This window comes from Prionailurus viverrinus, chromosome A1 (assembly GCF_022837055.1).
Source record: "Prionailurus viverrinus isolate Anna chromosome A1, UM_Priviv_1.0, whole genome shotgun sequence".
Lineage (NCBI taxonomy): Eukaryota > Metazoa > Chordata > Mammalia > Carnivora > Felidae > Prionailurus > Prionailurus viverrinus.
This window is the reverse complement of record NC_062561.1, coordinates 6,218,939-6,242,509: the sequence shown is the minus strand read 5'-3', so window position 1 is coordinate 6,242,509 and position 23,571 is coordinate 6,218,939. Positions and strand designations below refer to the sequence as shown.

The following is a 23,571-nucleotide window of genomic DNA, read 5'->3' as shown; positions in this document are numbered from 1 at the left end:
TTTAAAGGAGCCTTATGTATTATGCTAAGTGAAATAAGCCATACAGAGAAAGACAGATACCATATGTTTTCACTCTTATGTGGATCCTGAGAAACTTAACAGAAGACCATGGGGGAGGGGAAGGGAAAAAAAAAAAGGTTAGAGAGGGAGGGAGCCAAGCCATAAGAGACTCTTAAAAACTGAGAATAAACTGAGGGTTGATGGGGGGGGGGGGGGGGAGGGCGGCGAGGGTGAGTGATGGGCATGGAGGAGGGCACCTTGTTGGGATGAGCACTGGGTGTTGTATGGAAACCAATTTAACAATAAATTTCATATTAAAAAAAGAAAGAGCCTTATGTATAACATGAGTCAAATTTGCTTTAAAAGGACATATGTATTTACATGGGAAAGAGTCTAGAACCAATGTTACAGTGGTTGTCTCTGGGTGGAAAGATCTGGATTATTTTAATTATATTTCTGGTTGTGGTTTATCTGCATTGTATTATTTAATTTGTCTAGCATAATTATGTATTAATAGAGGCGTTGTTGTGTTTTTTTAATCTCCTATTTTGGTGCCGGGTGGGGCTGGGGGCGGGGAAGGAGCACACATAAAAAACCCGAACTGCAAAGATGAAAGGTGTTTACCAGGCCCAGCTCTCCTCAACTGTGGGATCATCGCCTGCAAACGGAAAAGGCAGTAATTAGACGGAACGTCAAGGGATGAGCCATTCAGGGAAGCAGAATCCCTTTGGAAGAAGCAGAATCCCGGGTGTTTACCAAGCACCGGGACCCCGAATGCCCACAAAGACACCCGGAATCCGCAAAGGGCCCCACGCTATGGCTAGAAAAGTGGTTTACCTTCCACCCTCACCAGCTGGCACGTAAGGCGTACTGGGCGTGCGCCAGGCTCCGCACTTGACCGTGTTCTCCCATCTGACCCCAGTGATAACCCCGGGAGATGTACGGTGCCCGTTTGGCAGTGGGGTGGCTAGCCGGTGCCAGAGCCTGGACTTGAACCCAGTCTTCCTGATCCCAGAGCCCACCTCTCTCTGCACTCCCCCTCGCCCCCTCCTCCTAGCCCCGGGGAGTGATTCTCTGATGTGTGCACAGAGCCACTAAGGCCGGGGACTAAGGGGCGCTTTCCCCAACGACAGGCAAGCTCCGACATCCCTTCCAGACCCCTTTCCCGGTTAGCTGTGGGCCGAGACGGTGCTGCTGGGCACCTGGCCTTGTACGTGGTGTTGATTTTGCAGCAGCTCTGAGGGGTCTGGGTCTTGACCGGTAGCGCCCCCGCGCGTTCCCATGGCAACCTGGACGCGTCCCAGCAACGTCGCCAGCGAGCCACAGTCCAGCGAGGGGGGAGGGGGTGTGTGCGCAAGGTCACAGTCACGCACTGAAGGCCGTGGGAGGGGAGCCTGGCACGGGCCTCCCGCAGGGCACTTGGGACTTTTGTAGCCCGTGTTTGGCGTCGCTGCGTTTTCGCAGAGCAGCGAGCCTGGCAGGACCCCGTGCCCACGGCCCCCAGAGCCCCTCCCCGTCTGCTCTGCCCGCCCCAGTCCCGCCGGAAACAATGGCAGGGCCAGGAGCCAGCCGAGGGGAGGTGGGGGCGCGGGGCTGCGCGGGTTACACCGCCCCCGAGCTCCTGGGGGCGCTGTTCGCACAGACCAAGACGTGGACGTCGCCTGGGAGTCTTGCGCCACAGAGGCGTGGACTCCCTGTGACCGGCCCACGGGAAGCTGCACCTAGGACGGTCTGTCGGGGACCCAGACAGCAGCTCCTTTACCCAGAGGACACTTTTTCAGCGAACTCAACTGTGCCAAACACAACCGAGTAAGGGTTGGGAAGCACAAAAATCCGAGCTGGAAATGTGGGTTTGAAGCCAGCGTTTGAAAATCACTCGCTCTCAGGTGAAACCAGGCCCTGGGTCAGAGCAACTTGCTCGGCTCGGGCGCATCTCCCGTGTGCTAGAGAAAGGCACCGTGGCCTGGGCGGCTTGTAAGCCACGGAAATTTCTTTCGCGCGGATGTCGAGGCTGCCCTCGGAGACCGGGGTGGCGGTCAGCTCAGGTTGCCCTTCCGGCGCGGGCCTTTCTCTGTTCTCAGGTGGCTCCGGTGCTGCTGGGGGGGGGGGGGGCTCTTTGGGGTCCCTTTTGGGAGATCGCTAACCCCTTGGTTGAGGGCTCTACCCACATGACCCAGTCACTTCCCAAAGGCCCACGACCTGCCAGTCTGTCCGTTTGTCGCTGTGCTCTGTGACGCCACTGGAGTTCAGGCCACCCCTGCTTCCCGTGGGTCTTGCTGCTCCCTGTTGTGCTCTCTTCTCCTCGTGTCACCAGAGAGCACACTGGACCGTGTCACTGCCCTAGTCACACTGTTCAGTGACTTCCGGTGCAGCCCTTGATGAGACCAGACACGACCAGGCCTGTGCCGCCCCCACCGCCCTCGTGTCTCTGCCATCCTTCTTTCCACAAACGCCCAGCAACCCCCACATCATCCTCACCTGCCTCCAAACATCTGGAACCACCCCGAGACTGTCTTGAGTACGTGCCCTGGTGCCCTGGGCGTGCTGTGTCTGGAAAGCTCTGCCCCACCTCTTTGCCTGGCCCACTCCTTCCTGTCCATCCTTCAAGACAGGATTTGGACATCCTTTCCCACCAGAAGCCACCTGGATCTCTCAGTGGGCCCGTTTACCTCTCATGTCCTCCAGCAGAACCATTGCTTGTATTCTTGGTATCCCCGAGCCCGTGAAGTCGGGGTCGGGAATGTTCTACTCGCGGAGGTAGAACGGGCACTCGGGAGTAATGTAATAAATTAACAAAATGCCAGTGGATGGTCCGACATCAAGAACGCAGAAAGCACAGCCATCTGAGGCCACCGCGTATGAGGCCACGACCCCTGGCCACTTAGTTCCATGCCTGCATCGGAGTCCAGAACAGTCTGTCCTGACACAGAGAAGGAGAAACCAGCAGGTTCTCTGTGGAGTTCCAATTTTAACAGGATCGGTTCCAATCCTCTGCTCCCGTCAGTCTGGCCTCATTGAACAAGCAACTAGGAGGTTCCCTCCCCGGGCACCTGCCCCGCCCCCTCCCCACCGTTGAGGTCTCCGTGAGACCTTCCCAGACTGCACTATTACAGACCTCAACTCCTGGTCCCTCAGGGCCCAGCACGCGGTCCGCTTCTGTGCTCCATTCTCCCCCCACAGCTGGTACCGCTCTCCAAGCTGCAACTTGTTTTACTTGTCTTGTTTCTTGTCTGCCGGCCGGTCGACTGCAAGCCCCATGAGGGGCAGGGTTGATGGCGTGTTTCTCGTTTTGTTCGGGGCTGCGCCCGCAGCGCACCCCGTGTCAGGGGCACAGCTGGATTAACTCTCTGCTGAATGCACGTATATAAGACTGAAGCACGTCACTGAGCGTGGACACACAGGACACTGTGATGCAAATTGTGGAACGACATTCAGGAAGCGGGAAGCCCGGAAGCTTTGAAGCTGTGCTTGGCAGCTGGCCTGGTGGTAACAGAGCGCTCGGCGAAGACAGAAATACCCCATTCTAGTTTTCTCTGTCTTCTCTGTCGGTGAAAATGATCTAGAAACTGAGAGGGAAGAAAGACTTATGCAATGAGATCAATTAGCTCCGAGATATTCACGAGAGAAGACAGACCCCTTTCTTCAACTTCTCTCCATCACTTCAAGCCTCCTCCTACCCCTCCTTCCAGCTGGCAGGAAATCCAGTCTCCATGATTTTGTGGAAGACTCTTCCCTACAAGGTTATTCAAGAGTCCTTGGGAGGGAGGGGCGGGGGGGGCACTTAAAAGTGCCCACATGCTGCTCTGCATCATCTCCTTGCCCTGACCCAGGCCACGCATAAGAGGGCATGGGCCCCCCCAAGTAACATTTCCACTTTCTCTCCCAGACCTGGCCGGAGAGACCCATGTCAAGTCCTGGTTAACTTGAAGTGTGTGGTTCAAGAAAGGAGAGGAAACCAGCAGCTGGTGCTGAAGGCTTTCCAGGAGATCAGATGGGTCCAAGGGAGGACGTCCCGGGGAATTAGAGCAAGGCTCGTTGGAGGCATGGAGATAATTAGGAATCTTTGAGCAAATATGGGGAATGGTAAGAGACAAAAGGACCACGGATACTCATCTTGGGGGTGGGAGACACAGAACAAGGTGGAAACCAGAAACTACAGCCCAATGAACATGACCTTGAGTACTAACAAATGTCTAGGTTAGGTTAACAAACTGATGGCATGTTATTCAGCTTATGTTTGCCATGCACATTATGGAGAAGAATGAATAATTCTGGGTTGTTAACTTGTGTCCAATTAACCTCATACCTCTCTACATTTCTTGATAGATTCAGTTGCAAGATAAAAGAGTACCTTCATTTTGGCAAGATGATTTATGAGTATTCTTGATACTCACCTCTGCAGACAAGTTGGGGGGGATATTGGCCAGAGGAGTCCACACCACGTACATTGCACACTTACTGTGCTCTGCATTGAAATCACAAAGATGAATAAAACATGGTCCTTGTCTTGGAGAAACAGCCTGGTGAGTGAGACAGCTATGCAAAGAAGTAATTATGATACACTTTGATAAATGCTATAATTCAGTCATTTACAAAGTGCTGTATGTGATGGGACAAGCAGGTGACTTTGTAGCTGGTTGATGAACATTAATTATTCAAGATCAAGGTGGAGGGAGGTCTGTTCTACCGCACCACAAAGAGGTATATCAATTCTGTGTCGTCCAACTCTTTTTAAAAACTTACACGGAGACATCAAGGTCACGTTGATCAAATTTGCCAACGACGTCAACTTGCGGAGGAGAGCGAAAACATTGGCTATGGGGCAGGATTCAGAATAAGCTCCCAAGTCTAGAAGAGTGTGTCCACACTAACAGATAAAATCGAAAAAGAAAAAATATAAAGTCTTGACTTCTATTCAGTTCTGGAAAGGTTCGAGAGGGTTTGGATGTCTTCAAGGTCAGTGTAAACCAATCTTACTAAAAGTTGAACAAGCAACATGGGCGCTTGTTCAGACTGCAATAACCAGTCTGATGTCCGGAACGAAGAAGGCATTCGTTCCACGTCTATTCCATACTGATTAGACCACTTCTGGAATATGGTACTTTGTTAATTAAAGGCACTCAACCAGGGTGGCAAAAAATCCACAAAAACCGAGAATTGTTGGGAGACGTAAGGATCTAGGTCTTTCTCCATCCTGGCAGCACGGCCGAAGCCTCAAACGAGACCCATCCTTCGGTGCAGTCCCTGTCCGTCCTCAGAATGAAGGAGACTGTGAGGATGAGAGCCCTTGCCCCGTGCATTCATGAGACCTAGACATAGTTTTAACTCTGTACTAAGGGGGCCGTACCCGCTCTGATGGTGTCACCCAGCAGCTCCTTTTCTTCCCCTTACCGGGAGGAATGGCGGACTTCCTTTTGCTCCAGTCTCCTGGGTATTCTGGGCTTTCCCCATACCCGTTTCCGTAACTTCAGCTGGTACCTCCTGCCGGCTTTCTGCCCCCACCGTCTAGCCCCCCACTTCTGGAGGTCAGGCCGGTAACATTGCAGTTGGAGGCTCTTGAATAACGTGGTCTTGTGTTCACTCTGTTTTCGCACGCCTGTCCTTCCCATCCTGCCCCAGTCTCTGCTTCTCGGATCTTGATGGCTGTTGGACCCGGGTGTGCCAAGCCCCCAGTTGATCTTAAATGTTAGCTTCACTCCTGCCTCATACCTGCTCTAAACTGTACCCCGAACACTTGCAAGCGTGCATTCGTGTATACACACACACACATCCGCACACATACACACGCAAGTACACTCCTATTCACAAGCCGCCGGCTCCCTTGCCCTGGGCTATCCTCCCAACCCCTGAGTTCAGAGGTCTTTGATTTATTGTGCCAAGGGGTGAACCAGGGCAGATGGGTAAAAACACTTCTGTGGCAGATTCCAGCTCAGTAAGAGAAACAATGTCGTAAATACTCTGGCTTAGGGATACTGTGAAAGGGATTTCTAAATTTATGGGGAGTTAAACCAGGCCAGTGTCCCCCAAGTCTGGCTATCCACCAGCTGACTTAAGTGCAGGTTCCAGGGCCGACTCCAAACGTACTATGTGAGAATTCAGAGTGGGAAGTAGGGCTCTGTATTCTCAGCAAGTAAGCCATTTGATGGCAGCTGGGCCTGAGACTGGCATTGGGGTTGGATTATTTTCTCTGAAGCGAAGATCACATTTTTGCTTTTTCATAATGATGATTCTGGGAAACAAAAGAACTCTTCAAAATGTTAAGGGGTTTAAAAGGTTAAGTTTCAGACTTCTTCATTTCTTAATACTGCTGGCAACATCGGGATTGCTGTTCATGTTCAAGGGTGCCGTTGCTGCTGGGGATTACTTCCTGCTTGTACGGCAGCTAAAAGGTCAAGTGCATGAGTACCAGGCCTTTCCAAAGTCTGCATTCCCAGAGCGTTTCAGGAAGAATTCCTCAGGGCACTGTCATGGCCTTGCCTTGGGAGCACAGCCATAGCCATGGCCTGCCTCTGTCAATGCTGGGAACAGTCCTGAACATCTGTACGTCCCTCTTGAACCGGTGAGCCCTATAGGTGAATCCACAATGTCAGGGCCAGGAGCCAGCACATGACAAATGGCTGTTCTGACTAATTGTGCAGGAGATCAGACCCCACCTCCATTGAGAAGTCAACCCATCCTCCTCTGTCTCACAGACTGACCTTTATTCTTCTTCTCCTTAACGAAAAAGGAATTTTGAACTCCCATCATTCAGTACCTGAGATTAACATCACTCTATAATTTAAAATATATATATCACATATATAAATATATATAATGCATTTATTTCATCTATCATCTATCTATCTATCTGTCTATCCATCTATCTACTTATCTACCTATAATGCCTGAAATTTATCTGGCCAATTCCTAACTCTTATATCAGGGACATACGCTCTCTTTTTCAGTATATCACCTTGCCACAAATAAAATTTCCCCAATATCCAAAAAGAGGCTAATAATATTATAGTCACAGTAGAACCATTTTACTTCTTAGCATTACATTTCATCCCACCACACACTGAGATTCAAATACATATATGCGAATAAACTAGAACCCGTTTTAGTAACGCTGGATTAAAAGGGACTTTTTATTGAACAAGTCCCAAACAGTTGCAGTAATAGCTACAATAACCTACGTGCTGGGGACGGAGAGAGAGGACAAGTGGAGGAGGGAGCATCCAAGGGCTTAGATGTCCCTGGAGCTCTTCATAGGAATGAATGTGCATTCAGAAGTCAGAAATCCCACAACAGCTGTTCAGTGCCTGGATGCCCATGAAATCCACCCACCTCAAATCCGAGGCCTCTGTGGGATTTATGCACAAATTTGGAGAATAAAAACGGGTTTTCTTACATCAAAGCAACGCACCAAGGGAGCCAGAGGCTCTTTGGCGCTCCTGAGGCAGCGGGAGCACGTGCAGGGTCCTGCTCGTCCTCCCATCTGCAGGACAGGGCCAGGGTGGTGACCCTCCCCCTCTGACCTGACCAGGAGCTTGGCCATCCCTCTGGGGCCCCTTTGTCTGTCTCAGAGAGCATCAGAAAGCGTGGCACACGGGACAGGTCAGTGCTGCATTCTGTCAGAGACATCACTGATAGAGGAGGAGTCAAGAGCAGAAACACTGTCCTCGCTGGTCTTTGAGGCCCTTTGGCCAGCTTTGACAAACACTTCCTCAGCCCGGGGAGTGGCCAGCCGCACAAGGGCCATATATCACCCTTGCTCTCGGGCGAGCCACGTCTATGTTCGTCATACCGGCCGGTCTGTGCGTCAGATTGCATATCAGACGGGCAATGAGAGTTTGGGTCCTCATCCCTTCCTAGGTGCAAATCAAACTTGGGGATTTGGAGGCAAGCTCCGGGAGGGGGTGTGTGGGTGGGGCCAGCCGTACAGGTAGCTGGTGCCTGGGAGCTTCCTCAGAGAAGTCCCTTTGCCCTAAAATATCTTTTTCAACAGGAGGCCATGGTATCCGAGTTCCCACCATTAGAGTTACTTTTTAGTTAAACTACTTCATGAAGCCACCACTTAATGGAAGGAGGAAGGAACAATCTAATGATTCCACAAGTGGTTGTCTAGTCTCAGTTGGTTTACAAGATTAGTTGCGTAGATCTAGAAGAAACCAGGAACAGGTAAGTCAGGCCCGTGGGTGTGGCTTGGGGGACCTCTGCCCCTGCACTTGTGAATGAGGGCTTTGAGCAACCAGCAGGGGGCGGGGGGAGGGGTGGGGCGGGAGGAGTAGAAGAGGTCACAATAGGCTAGGGATCTGGAGAGTAAACAATCGTCCCAACAGAGGTGATGTCACAGTGGACCCTACATGCCATTTCTATGTGTTACAATGAAGGGGAGGAAATGCAAGGAGAATCGATCGAAAAGCAGCACAGAATCATTCGGGAAAACAACTTTTTTTTCCCCTCACCAGAAATCGTTTGTTGATTGTTGTGCTCAGGCTCTGGACAAAAGAGAACCGCCGATTCAATCTCTGCCTCCTTCACAGCTTGCCAATCAAAGAGAGGCACAGAAGTAGGACACAGAGAGCAGGAAGAAACATCTACACGTGAATGGCGGTGAGATATTTATAGCGTGTGGAGCTCTGGAATGCACAGCTGCAACCCGCAGGGAAATGAGCAGTGGGCAAACCTATCTGTCAATCCAGCCTGCACTGGGTCCCTCGCGTTCCGATGCGCACCGGCCGGGTGCCCAGCCCTGCTCGGGGAGTCTTGAGGTGTGTAAACATGGGAGAAATCATGGTCCTCAGTCTCAAGGAGGTCACCATGAGAGGAGAGCTAAGCCAGACACGTGATTGAGTGGTGACAGCACACAAGTGGAGTCAGGCAGGCCGTCATCCGATTTCAATTTCACGGTGCCACTCTGAGCCATTGTCTCCTTTTCTGTAACAAGAGGTGATAGTATGCACCACCCAGCGTTGTGTAAACATTTAAGGAGCTAACAAAAAGTCCTAATGCAACGACTGATCTCATAAATGTTAGTTTTCCTCCTTTCTTCCACAAATTACTCTTAATGCGAAGCAGGAAGTGATGTGACACAAAAATGCTCCAAGTTCGGAGAATGGAGGTGCAATTATTGGCAGCTGGGGAGCTCCGAGAAGAAGTTCAGGGCAGGGGTGGCATTTGACCCTGGATTTGAAGATGGACGGATTTAAGTATGTAGAAACAGGGGATGAGGAATTCCAGACAGGGGCAGGTGAATGCTGGAGAGGTAGATAATGTTGGGAAAAAATCAGGGGTCATGTCATTTAGGACTTTGATGCTAGGCTAAGGTGAAGCCTCAGTTATAATCAAGGGTATTTGAGCTGGAAGGTGAGATTGGTCAGAACTGTTTTTTATAAATATAAATCTTACAGCTGGGTTTCTTTTCTTTCTTTCTTTCTTTTTTAAATTTTATTTATTTTGAGAGGGGTAGGGGGTGGGGGGGAGGGCAGAAAGAGAGAAAGAGAAAATCCCAGGCAGGCTCTGTGCCGTCAGCAGGGAGCCCAACGTGGGATTCCATCCCATGAACCGTGAGATCATGACCTGAGCCGAAATCAAGAGTCAGATGCCCAACTAACTGAGCCACACTGGCATCCCTGGATTTCTTTTCAGTGGAAGAGGAACTCTTATCAATTCCGGAGGCCAGAAGGTATGACGATAGGTAATGATGGTCTCAACTGTGGAGGTGAAATGGAATAAGAGGTAGCCGGGAGATTCAATAAACAGGACGTATGTGTGAAGAGTGTAGAGGAGCTCGGTCTATGGGTATTTGTAGCCTCCGTGACTGCAGGGATGGTAGCCCCTTTAACAGAAACAGGAAAGATGAAGACAGCAGAGAAGATACGGACGTCAAGCTGGTGGAGTCTATTCCGGACCATTCACATTTTTCGGAGGAAAGAAACTTCAGGCCACTGGGATACTGAACTGGAGCACAGAAGAGAGGTCTCGGGTAGAAAGATCTGCCTGTGAGTCACCAACGTCAAGGTTGATGGAGATGATGAAGGGAAGAGGAGAGGGTGGAGGAGAGCTCTGGGGATGTGGACATTGTGGGGACAGGGGAAGAGGAGGTGAGAGATGAGGAAGGCATATCGGAGAAGGACAGGAAGCTGCAGCCAATGAAAGGAGACCTCCTAATTCAAAAAGATACATGTACCCCCATGTTTATTGCAGCATTAATCACAATAACCAAGATATGGAAGCAGCCCAAGTGTCCACGCGTAGATGCGTGAATAAAGGAGAGGTGGTACGTATATACGATGGAATATTACGTAGCCCTAAAAAAGGATGAGATCTTGCTATTTACAACCACATGGATAGTCCTAGGGGGTATTATGCTATGTGAAAGAAATCAGACATAGAAAGGGAAATACCAAAGAAAACAGATGCAAAACAAAACCCAGAAACCGACCTGCAGGTACGGAGAACAAACTGACTGATGGTTGCCAGAGAGGAGGGGGTGGGGGGATCGGCAAAACGGGCAAAGGGGAGCAGGAGGGACGGGCTTCCGGTTATGGGGTGAGTAAGTCACAGGGATGGAAGGCACATCATAGGGAATATAGTCTATGATATTGTCGTAGTGCTGCATGGCGACGGACAGCAGCTACGCTTGTGGTGAGCACAAAATCATGCATAGAGTTGTAGTATCACTACGTCATATGCCTGAAATGAATGTAGCATTGTGTCAACCATAATTCAACCTGAAAAATGCCAGAAAAAAAAGGAAAAGAAGAAAAAAGAGTTGTTGGTAGAGGGGGAGGTCACTAGCGACCAGTGGTGCAAAGGCCAAAGAAAACAAGGAACAAGCGTGTCAGTTTCCAATTCAAAGCTCATTGATGGTAGGGGCACCTGGGTGGCTCAGTCGTTTGGGCGTCTGACTTCGGTTCAGGTCATGATCTCACTGGTGGGTTCGAGCCCCACGTCGGGCTCTGTGCTGATGGCTCAGAGCCTGGAGCCTGTTTCGGATTCTGTCTCCCTCTATCTCTGCCTCTCCCCTGCTCGCGCTCTGTCTGTCTCTCTCTCTCTCCCTCTCAAAAATAAACATTAAAAAAACCTCATTTATGGTATCTCTTTTATACTTTCACTCATTTTTCTTGATGGATTCTTTTTTTTTTTTTTTGCTTTTGGATTCCACACGGATAGCTTTCGTAGTCACAACAACAACAACCACAAAATTCCTAAGGATCTTGAAGAGGTAAAACCCAGATTGTAAAGGCCCAAGAGAGACTACGGCACTGGGAGACACAAGCAATGATTGTGGACTGCTCCTTGAGAAGTTCTACAACAAATAGAAGGAGAAAGATAGTTCAAGTTAAGGTCAGAGCTAAGAGGAAGGCTGCAGTGATGCCCCAGAAACCTCCTACCTCTGGGAGAGCTGCTTTAAATTTTCAGAGATTATGCACGCTTCTTGTTCAACTGGCTTGACACACTCCCACGGTGGATGTGTTTACACTGCAGACATCAGCAAATGCTACCGATCAACCACCTGCCCTCACGCCCAGCCGGTTGTGAAACCCTTCACCTCTGTGAAGATGGAGAAGGTAAGCATGTTTCTACGCAGGGGGATTGAAAAGTGGGTTACGGTAGAGAGATAGGAGTTGGGGGTAAGGGAGAGGAAGCAGATACAAGGTTGAGGGAGGTCCAGGCGTCACGGAGCCAGGAGGGGATATGGAGGCTGTGGAGGAGGCAGGATTGTGAGGATGGGATGTTGGAAGCATCACTACACGGACTCAGAGGAGAGAGTTAAGAAATTCCCTGACCTACCTGCCTCAACTGAGCTAACAAGCACCCCCTCCATATCTCAGCAACTGAAGGAAATTAGGGCAAATGACAACAACAAAACCCCCGAGAGGTATCCCTAAGGAAGAAATCATTTTAACTGACGTTGGAAAGCCACGCCTTCGTTAGGGTATTTCTTTGGGTTGTTGTATTTAATGCCTTAGAAGTTTCATCATTGCCCCTGCTGAGACTTGTGATGGTAACCCCTGTGTTTTAGAAGATCCCTCAATCCCGTTACCCATGAGAGCAGCGCAGTCATCCCAAGCCAGAACTGGGCAAGAAAGCACATTATGAATTTGGGGAAACACGACCCCCCAGATACAACACACTCTGTATCTCCTTAGGAAAAAAGGAACAACCCAGCTGAACACAGCCACCATCACTGGAATCTGAGGCTAACGTGAAACTTACCTCTGTGGGGACTGTAACCCTAAAACCAGAGCTGAAGTTTCTTTTCTCAAATAAGATGTTTGAGGTTTGCTCTTTCCTGATGCTCCTGTGATACATTCCTGACCTTTCGGAATTTTTATTTAATTTAAAAGGAGTTACAACAGAAGTACGTCTTATCCTAAACATATTTACCCTTCATTATAGGTTTTATTAAAGTTCTGTGTAGGTACACACACGCAAGGAAAGTTCAAGGAAGGATGGGAGAGAGAGAGAGAGACAGAAAGACAGAGGGGAGGACGGAAAAGAGCATGCTTGGCCCGCGCTTGGGTCCCGGAACCAGGTGTGATTTAAGCGTTCCGGAATGACCCACTGTCACATCTCTCAGGGCCCCTGCACTCGCTGTGGAAAACAACAGAATTTCACAACGTTTCAGGCCTGCTGGTGGGAGAAGGCGACCAGCTGCTTCCTTGCTTAAGACGACAGTCCCACAGGCTCCCTTGCAAATGTCAGAAATGTCAGACCTACTCCCAGACAAATACCTCAGGAAAGACATTCTCAGGGCAGCTGAGGACACTGGTTCTGTTCCCTCGTATCAATAGTGCCTTTGACTAATGCACTTGGCTCTCGGCTGCTGAGACTTCCAGTGGGGAATGCTTTGCAACTCTATATGGTACATCATCTGGCCCATAAATAAAAACCCGCTTTTCTTTCCTTTGAGGATAAACAGTGTCGTCAATGGACTGGAGCAGGGTGGGAGGGAGGGTGTCGGGTGGGGGCTGTGCAGTTCTCGAAGACAGAGCCCGAGATCTTGGACTCAAAGTTCGGGCGAGGGTCACCCTCTCTGACTGCAGGTTTAAAATAAGGAGACTTTCGCTGTCATAGCTCAGTGTGAATTCACTTGGAAATGTGACATGCTGTGAAAAGCAGCCAAAATGACATGGCAGAAACGGGCATAATAGTCATAACAGAATCTAAAAAATGTGAGGTGGGTAATGAGAGTTTCTCAGTGTGTCCTTGGCACTGTCCCCAGGGAGGAGGCGGGGGGGGGGGGCGCGGTACCATGGTGCCTGGTCTGCTTGGCATTCTTGGTTTTTTTTAAGCATTTATTTATTTTTGAGACAGAGAAAGAGCATGAACGGGGGGAGGGCCAGAGAGAGAGGGAGACACAGAATCCGAAGCAGGCTCCGGGCTCCGAGCTGTGAGCACAGAGCCTGATGCGGGGCTTGAGGCTTGAACTCACGGAGCGCGAGATTATGACCTGAGCCCAAGTCGGACGCTCCACCGACTGAGCCCCCAGGCGCGCCCTGCTTGGCATTCTTATCGTGAGCTAATAATTTGGCATCCCGGTTTCTAAAGGGGTGTGAATCTGTTCATCAGGGTTCGAGTAGATCTAGGTTGTAAGAGAATTTCCGAGTCTATGTTTTCAAAAACCAGCAATGGTTTTGGTATCCATGGTCTCGTTGGAATTTCTGAACATTATTACTTATCCTCCCACCTTCACGCCACCACCGCCCTCGGCACCCCCATGGCGTAAATAATGAGACTGAGGCTTCAAGAGGTTAAGTAACTTGCCCAAGGACAGCAGCTAGTAGCTGGCAAGTGGCAGACCTGGAATTTGAGTCCAGGGTTTTACCTGGCTTCAAAATCCAGGCATTCGATCGATTCCTGAGACCCTGAGGCTCAGAAGAGTCGGGCGTAAAGACACAGAATAGAAAGAGACGAAGAGTCTTGCGAGCTGCGAGCCAAGAACTGCGGACAAAGACCAAATACATATGAGAAATAGACCTTGGTCATCTGAATGACCAAATATGCATTTCTTATAAATCACAATATCGCAGCAAGCGAATTCTACTGTGACGGGATTATTGCTTTGATGGAAAGTGTGAGAGGGTAGAGTGGGCACTCGCTGGAGGAGCCCCGAACTATGCCTCGGGAGAGCCAGAAAGAACGTGCTATGGTGTCAACTTCTACTCCACTGGCTCTTCCTCAACAGCCTGTTAAATTTGACAAACCTCTTCAATATTTTTAAAAACAAATACTTGGATCCCCCAGCTCTCCCTAGCAACCCGCTCTTTCCTCTGTCTTCCATTTCAGACCCTAACTGCCGGCTCACTGTCTCCGTGTCCTTCCCATTCATTGCTTGGCCTTCCATAGCCGGGCCCTGTCCCACCACCACAACGATCTCCTGTTTGGCGATTCTAACGGACTCTCCTGTCTTCATCATGACTGACTTAGAGGTGGCATTTGATGGTGTGGACCATCCCTTTCTCTAAAAGATCGCTTGTTCCTTTGCTTCTCTGCACTACATTCTCCTGGCCCACCTCCGCCTCTTTGACCGTTATTTCTCAGTTTCCATCAAGGCTTCCTGCTCTCTGTTCCTCCCTTCCATAACTACAAGGCCTCCTTGCCCTTCTGTGTGATCACCCTCGTTCACTCCTTGGCTTCAGCTGCCATCAGTGTGTGCGTTACTTTGAACCGTACATCCCGTCTAGATCTCTTCTGAATTTTCCTCTTGGGTGTTCAGTTTCCTTGTAGACACTCTACTAGAATGGGCTGTACAAAAGCTAACCAGGCACCAACCCGAACTCAGCTTTCCCTCCCACGCTTGCTCTTCCTTGCATCTGCCATCTTGAAAAATGTCACCAGCAGTCACCCAAGCTGGGATCCAAGGAGTCCTGTCTGACTCTCCATCATTCTCTTACGTGGCACCCTCCAACACATCCAGCTATGCTGCCTTAATATGTCTCATGACCCTTGCCTCGACGTTACCCCACAGAACAAAACCCATGGTTTATCTTATCTGAGTGACTGCAATCGTCTCTTAATTGGCTTCTTAGCCTTCGATCTAGCTGCTACCACCCTTCAATCTGTCTTCCAGACTAGTATTTATAAAACACCAAACTGAACCTGTTTATTACAGCTCAAAACTATTCAGTAGTTTCTCTTTGTTTATAGGATGAAACTTGAGCGCCCGAGCATGTGGTAGGAGACCCTTCAACATCTTCATCTCTGGACATGCTCTTCCTGGAAACTTCTGTTTTGACCGGCCACTTGCATTTCCTGGAATGTGTCTGGCTATTTCCAGCTTGCGAGGTTCTGTTCTTTGGCTCTTGCTGCTTAGAACTGCTTTTCTCTCCTTTATTACTTGGCAAATAGCTACCTATCTTTCAAGACTTGGCTCTGATAGCATCTAGCCTGCTCCCCCTCCCCTGGTGAGAATCAACCTCGCAGAAGAGGAAGTTCCGCGTGCAGTCCCTATCACAGCACTTTCAGAGATGTGTTGCACTTATTTGCAAGTGCTTTGCAGGTAGGGGCCGTGTCTGATTCACCTTGGTGTGCCCAGCACAGTGCCTGGCAAGCCGAAGACTCCAACAATTTTGTCAGCTTTTGAAACAGAACCTACATGCAATGAAGCTCACCATTTTTAACTCAGTGAGTTTTGATCGATGCATACAGTTGTGTAATCTTGATATAGAATATGTCCATCTCCCCAAAGTTCCCTTAAGCTCCTCTATATTCAATCCCCGCCTCCCACCCCCTGACTCTTGGCAGGTTTCTATCTGATCTGCTTTCTATCACTATAGTTCTTTTTCTTTTTCTTTTTTTGCGGAATTTCACAGAAGTGAAATCAAATAATGTGCAGCCTTTGTGTCTGGCTTCTTTCACTTGGTATGATATTTTAGTCAGGCATCCACGCGAATGTATAGGTCTCTAGTTCATGCCTTTTTTCTTTCGAATAGTATTCCACTGTATGGAGATGCCATAATTTTATAATTTATTTCTTCTTTCCTAGGAGACATATGTATATACGTGCACATAGATATATCTCAACTATGGCTATCTAGTTGTTCCAGTATCATTTGTCCAAAGATTATCCTTTCTCCATCAAATTGTCTTATCGGTTTGTAGCAAGTCACATGGCCATATATATGTGGATCTATTTGGGGATTTCATTTCATTGAACTATTCGCCTATCTTTACACTCGTACACTATCTTCTTTTTATTTTATTTTATGTTAACATTTATTTTTGAGAGACAGAGACAGAGCACGAGCAGGGAAGGGGCAGAGAGAGAGGGAGACACGGAACCCGAAGCAGACTCCAGGCTCAGAGCCATCAGCACAGAGCCCGACGCGGGGCTCGAACTCACAAACCGAGAGTTCATGACCTGAGCTGAAGTCGGACGCTCAACCGACCGAGCCACCCAGGCGCCCCTCATACGCTATCTTGATGGCTGTGGCTTCATAACCAGGGAGTGTGAGTCCTCCAAGTCTGTACTTCTTTTTCAAAACTGCTTGGACTCTTCAGGGTCCTTGGCATTTCCATGCAAATTTGAGAATCAGTTTGTTGATTTCTGTAAAGAAGCCTGCTGGCATCTTGATTGGGATTAACATTGCATGGAATCCATGCATTAACTGGGAAAGAACCGACATATTTTTGTTGAACAAGTGAACTCCTTCCACGTGCAAGGTGCTTAAACCCATTCAATTTGTGGAGTGCTTCATAGTTTACAAGGCCAATTCACGTGCATTACATCATAGGACTCACCTCCCAACCCTGTAAGGTCAGAGGGAAATGCTGGGCTCGCTTTGCCAATGGGAAAACTGGAACTGGGAGACCAGACTCAGGTCCACCGGTGGGTGTAGGGTGGTGCTAGGTGGCCTGGTATTTTCATTTCACTTCCATAGTGTATTTGATGCTTGCTCCTGTGGATACCGATGTGGTGTATCTAAAATACTGGCACGTAGGTCTAGGCAGAGAAGACTAGGAATACTATAAATTCAACCCTACACTTTCGCTCTCTGACTTGAATAAAGAGGTACCTTGAGACCTATCACCCCTGCTTTCCCACCAGCTCTGGGGAGCTGCTCCAACTTTCTCATGCATCGCAATCCACCGGGGAGCTTTACAAATGCAGATGCCTAAGCCACACCCCCCAAATTTTGATTCTGTTGTCTGGGGGTAAGGCCTGAATGCCAATAATACGGAAGAGCTTCCCAGGTGATCCAGTACACAGCCAGGATTGAAAACTACCACTCTGGGGTTTCCGGGAAAGAAAGCAAGAGCCAGAGGGGAGATTTCTGACAGTCGGGCAAGAAGTGGAAGGAAGGCCCACGGGTCACTGGCATTAGGGTCCCTGTGATGGGAAGGAAGGAAGATCAGAGAGCTGGCTGGAAGGACTTGCCAAATTTCCTAAGCAGATTTAGGAAGAGATACTAAAATTATGGCAACCCCCCTTTGGAGAATTGATCCCCATTCCTTTAAAAATATTCTTACCTTTCCTGAATAAGAAATTCGACTCTCACAGAATCAGATAAATCCATCACAGGAAAGGTTTGGGGATTATTTTGTCCAATTTTTGTATTTCACAGATAAGAAAACCAAAGGGAGGGTCTGGACGCTGGCAACTGTTAGCCTGTCCACCCAGTACAAGCAAACTGGAATTCAGAGTCCTGGCTCCCAGTGGGGGCTCTTTCCTCTTCTCTGTGTAGTCTAGGCCACCGGCTTATGGGATGCAAAGCTTGATTCTCCAGTTCACGGGGCCATGCCCACCACTGGTTCCCAAGTCTTAGAGCATCAGAATCATGAGGGGAATTTAAAATATAGATTCCTGAGTGCAGCCTGGAATCCAAATCTTTGGGTTAGGGACTGGGAATTTGATTCAAACCATTCACTTCTTTTCTTTGGCGCCCTCTTGGCCCCGTTTTGTTTAGTGTTTGTGAACTCCAGGGTCTGGAGAGGTCTGCCAATAGAGTCCCTGGCAATTCCTACATTCAGTGATTACTTGTGAATTTTACGTATTGGAATGTCTATGCCCCCCGCCCCCCCCCCCCCAGCACAATTAGGAGTGAACAGCACAAGATTTATAGCCTTATGCAACCAAGATTCTATTCTCACTTCCATGAGCTAGAATACAGACTGAACATGGCGATCGTTTTAAGGCCACAGAAAAGATAACACCAAGACCAGAGCTTTGGGCAACAGCGGAAACGCAGGATCTGGCCCAGCTCCCTTGTGCAGCTCTGCAGGGTGGGCAGCGGGCGCCCAGGGCAGGTAGAAGACTGGGCTGAAATCCCTGCCCTGCAGTTAACCAACCTGGGTGCCGGGTGCCGTCTCTCCACGCTCCTCTGTCCTTATCTGCTACAGGGGAGCTCACAGCTACTTTATGTGATGCTGCACAGTTTCAATGAGTCAGCACTTGAGCTCCCTTAGCGGCCTGCAGACACAGGGATGGAGCTGGAGACACAAAGGCTATCACTGATAGCCTTTTGAGTGCTGGGTCCCCTGGTCCCTGCACGTCCCCAGAAATTCCTTCCTCGGGGATGGCCAGCTCTCTGCCTCCCTGAGCCCCCTACCCTGCTTCCCACTCCCCATTTGGAGGCCTCACGGAACCCCTCCCTTCCTTTGTTTTTTTTAAAGCTTATTTATTTTGAGAGAGCAAGCAGGTAAGGGGCAGAGGGAGAGGAAAAGAGACAGAGTCCCGAGCCTGTCAGCGCAGGGCCAGACATGGGGCTCAAATTCACGAACCGTGAGATCATGACCTGAGCCAACACCACGAGTTGGATGATTAACCAACTGAGCCATCCAGGCTCCCCCACCCCCCGCCCCCACCCCCACCCCCACTTCCTTCTTGAGTCACTCCCTCAGATCAGTGGTCCCCAACCCTTGTGCCCATCTGAACAACTTGGGGAGCATTTTCGAATGCACCCATGCCTTGGGCTCCCCATCACACAGCTGAGGCCAGACTCTTGAGGAGGAGAGTGAACACCAGGCACTGCGTTTTCAAACCTGCTTTGTGGGCGATTATCATGTACAGCTGGGGGTGAGAACCCCTGCTTTAGACTTCCAGCTTCTGGGAAGCCCTTGAGGGTACAGAGAGACGGGGTGCCGGGGTGCCTCTGGCCTCTAAGCTCCTGCTTCCAGGCCCAGGAGGGAAACTCTTCTCCCACCTTCCTGGACACACACACACACACACACACACATACACACACACCCCACTGGGGCGGCGGGAAGCCAGAGAAGAGGTTTAACTGACATCAGTGCTATTGCAAACTTAAGCAACTTAGTCCTTAACTGGCTTTGTGCTCCCCCATCACAGGGGCTGATTACAGCTTCCCCCCGAGTTGCTTCCCTAGCCTGCCTTCCCTCCTGCCTCTCCACACCCTGCCCTCCCTCCGTGGCCTCCGCCTCACCTTCCACCCAAGGGCCTTTCAATGGGCGGTTTCCCAAAGGCAGCTCCCTCCCTACGAGGTGCCAGCTCCTAAGGGAAACATTCACTCGTGACCTCTTCTGTGTACCGCGTTTCCTCTGAGTCCTTCCCACAGGCCCCTTCTCTCCTGGGCCCCTCCTGGCGCTGCTCCAGGCCGCCCCGGCCTACTGAACTGAGCCGGGAGCCTCAGGTAATTCAGACAGGCCAGCCTCGCCCTTCAGTGGCCATCACGGCCTCCTTGCTGCCCGCCCTTGAAATTGCCTGGCTAAGAGCCTCAGGGTTTGCGCGTCATGGGAGCAGAAGAATGATACCCTGTCCATTCCAGACCTAACCGCCACCCCCTCCCCGCCCCCAAGAAGCAGGTTTGACTACCCACAGATTGCTCACGGTCTGGCAGACAGGCAAAGCCTATGAACAATTACAATCCACGAGGGGCGCCGTCGACAACAGGACGCTGGCCTGGAAGGATTGCAAACGGAAGAAACTGGAAGGATTTTAAAGCTTGACCGGGAGTTTGCAAGGCCAAGAGGAAGCGTTGAGGGGTGAGCAGGCTGGGCAAACGGACTGTGTGTGTGAAAGGACAGATCCCTGAGGGGGTCTGGTGTGTTGAGGGACGCTGTGGTCGCTGGTTTGGCCGGACTCAGCAGCTGCCCGGCCTGGCCCGAAGCAATCCCTTTGTCCCGTCAGGCTCCACGGAACCAACCAGACCTGCCGGAAAGTGCGTTATGCTGTGATCTTTTATCTTCTGAGGAAGCCAAGCCAATAAATGGTTTCATGAGAACCCAGGGCACCCAGGAAACAGTGGGTGGGAGAAGGCTGAGGACGCAGGACACGTGAGGGTTGAGAGCCTGGGCCACGACGGGAACTGAGCATTTCATTCTTTGACTTGAAGCACTGGATCTTGCCCATGGCCCTGAGGGTGACACGCAAGGGTTCTCCCCATGACCCAATTCGCCCACAGAGAAGACGATCTGAAAGATTCTTGATGTGCCTGAAATATGCCTGAGCAGCTGGAAACATCCTCGAGTTATTTACCCAATCCTTGTCACCTTCAGACGGCACAGCATCGTAGAGCACTGTCCAAACACAGAGGCGGTATTTGTCTCACCGTTCTGGAAGCCTCCGTGTTCTGACCCGTAAGAATCAGAGTAGAGGCTTTGACGCTGGTCCTCTGGCCCCTGCGGCTCAGGGGCTCAGCAATTCCACCCACCGCACGTTTCCCCGTTCCCGGGCTGGTGTTCAAGGACAGCTTCGGAGGACGCTGCGGAATGAGAGTTACTGACACAAAAGAGGAAATGGGTCACCCGGAGCCCTGGCCTCCTGCTTAGCGAGGTCCTCACTGCCGCCCGGACGCAGGAGCCTGGGAACCCACTTCCAAGGCCGCCTCTCGTCTGAACGTCACACATCGGTCTTGGAGCTGCCTCACCACTGTCAACCATAAAAATAAAACGGCCAGTTATTTAACCAGCAAAAATGAGATTATTCAGGAATAGCAGAGAAACTGCAATTCAGGACGTGCAAACCATGGCACACCAGGGGCACGTCCGAGAACAAAGGAGGAGACTGTCCTCTCGTAGAGGAAAGGAGGGCATTAGGCAGGGTTGTTCCAAACGAAAGTTCATTGGAGGAGAGCTAGAGTTCCGGTTGTGACGGCTTCTCATTGGCTGCCTTGTGGCAGCTTTTCATTGGCTGAGTTATGGAGGCTTCTCAGTGGCTGGGTTGTGGAGGCTTCTCATTGGCTGGGTTGTTGCCAGGCAAGAAGAAAATCCTTTCTGCCCCGGCTTGTATGGTAAGCTGCTGCAAGTGGTAGTGCGTGAGAGCCCTCCCTTTGTTGCTTCCCAACTCCATATGGAATTAAGCTTTCTTTATTCATCATCGCATCTCCTGGATACGGACCGATGGGAGTCAGCGCGGGTAGAGGGGCCCAGGCCCTGGGTTTGGCCTTGCCCGGTGGCCTTGCTCCCCGAGGAAGGACCACGTTCCTTCCCTGATCTCATGCCCAGTCTGGTGGACCCTGCCCTTCACTTCGCGCCCCTGCCCCTTCCCTGGGGAGGCCCGAGCCTGGGAGCAGGACAGGCGCAGGCGTGTGTGGCTGAGGGCCGGTATCGTCTGGAGGCGTGGACCCGGGTCACGGAGGCCCTGGGGCCACGCGTGGAGCCAGCCTCCTGCCCCTGCGCGCAGCTCTGCACACAGACCTGCCCCGTTCTCTCTGCACAGTGGAGGGCCGTGCCTTCTCGAGGGCTCGAGGGGCAGGGGGCGTCTGACGCTGCGCGAGGCCACGAGTGGGCCCCAGCCCGCACAGGCCACACTGACCAGGGCAGCGCCGCGCTTCCGTCACTTGGCCCAGGGGCGCTAGCATTTCCGGGGGGCAGGAGACCTGTGGGAATGTTCCGCAGCCTCTGGGGGAGCACTGTCTAGGCCTCCCTCTCTTTCTCGGCCCCCACCCCCGCGTGCAATCGGCCAGGGGGTCCCACTGATTGATCTCCAGACTGTTCCATTTTTTTGTGGTAGAATACGTAAGATTTACGATCAACCATTTCTAAATATGCAGTCCAGGGACATTAGGGACATTTTCCTTGAGCAACCATCACCACCATCCACGTCCAGGTAATCTTCCCGAACCGACGCTCCGTCCCCGTTAAACACCAACTCCCGAGTCCCCTTCTTCCCCTGGCAACCGCCCTTCTACTTTGTCTCCGTAAGTTTGATTTGTGAAACAAGAAAGAAAACTAACGTCCATGAATTTTTTGTTGACGAGATTTAAAAGATGCTGGTGATAATTGAGTATGGTCCCAGCTGTGGGACCTTCCCCTTCCTCCGGGGGAGCTCCGGGCCTCGCATCAGAAGGTGCTCACTCCTTAACCCCAAATGCAGCAGCAAAGGTGACAGAGCCCTCGGAGCTGAGCTGAGGACTGTGCCTGACACAGGGCGCCCGGAGACAGAGGACGGACGGGGTGCTGTCATCAGGCCAGAGCCTATGGTTGTTGACTCACTTTCTCCTTGTCTTGCCTACGGCTGTGCTTCTGGAACTTTAAGAGTGCTTAGAAATCACCTGGCGACCTTGCTGAAAGGCAGGTTCTGTGTGTTGCACAAATTCCAGGTGATGCAGATGTCCTGGCCCAGGGGCCACACTTGGAGAAGCAAGGCCCCCTTCCACCTGAGGACCTTTGATATCCACGCCGGGCAGAAGCTCTCTGAGGTTGAAAAAGTCCAGGACCAACCCCCCCCACCCCCCCCACATACACATCCTTTTTTTTTCAAATCACTGGATATATTAACAGATAAAGAGATGCCAAAGCAGTTACAAAAATATTGACATATTTTAAATGTTCACCGTTGAACAAATTAATGACTTTATCCTGTCTGCACAGATACAATGCGATATGATTGTGCCCGTCACAGTTGGGGGGAGGGGGTTGGGAAATGCAAGTGGAACAAGCCAGGAGGGGCACTTAGTGAAGGAGGGAGCTCAGGGTGCCATCCTGTGACTCTCCGGGGGCTGAGTGGGATTCGGTCCCGGATGTGTAGGACTCCTTTGAAGGCATCTCAGAAGCTGAGACTCTCTGCTCCAAGGCTTCCCAGCCCCTGAGGTGGGCTTGTTTCTTGAAGCCCCTGTGTTTACCAACGGGATGCCTGAATTATAAAAATTCTCACTTTGGGGAAAGGAATTCTAATGATACTTCTCTGAGTAAGAAGCCAGTTTAGCAGACTTAGAATATTATCAGACCACCTTTCTCCACCCACCTACCCAACAGACATACACAGTCATTCTCATTAATCCTTGGTCCACCCCTGAGTGCTTTGGTTGCTGCGAAGGCCTGCATCCACCGAGGTCACGCACACCATGGGCACTGTCCCCTCATGATTGTCCCCCCTGGCTGGGACAATTACAGCTACCTCAAGTGTCCCCATTTGGAAGCATTCAGCATCGCCTGCCCGTCCAATTTCCCAGGCAGGCTGTGCAGATGCTTTAGTAAACAGGTTGGCATGACACCAAACCCTTTCAGCCTTTAAAGCCGCTTTCTCCCAAGCCAGAGCTCGGTGGCGGCTCACCTGGCTGTGTGATTGGCCTGTGGACTGCTGCTTCCTGCCGTCCCTGAGGCTGCTAAACAAATCAGCGCTTCCTGGTGGACGGAGAAAGTGGGCTCTGTTTAAGGATAAGAGCATCATTTAGACAT

General features: G+C 50.7%; 1 long non-coding RNA gene across 1 annotated transcript; it reads left to right on the top strand.

The window, feature by feature from the left end:
* The first annotated feature begins 1,357 nt into the window (after positions 1-1,357).
* On the top strand, positions 1,358-4,417 carry LOC125168691 (uncharacterized). Its single transcript, XR_007153253.1, has 3 exons — positions 1,358-1,809; positions 3,887-4,083; positions 4,327-4,417. It is a non-coding gene; the product is annotated as an uncharacterized LOC125168691 (long non-coding RNA).
* Positions 4,418-23,571: the final 19,154 nt, after the last annotated feature.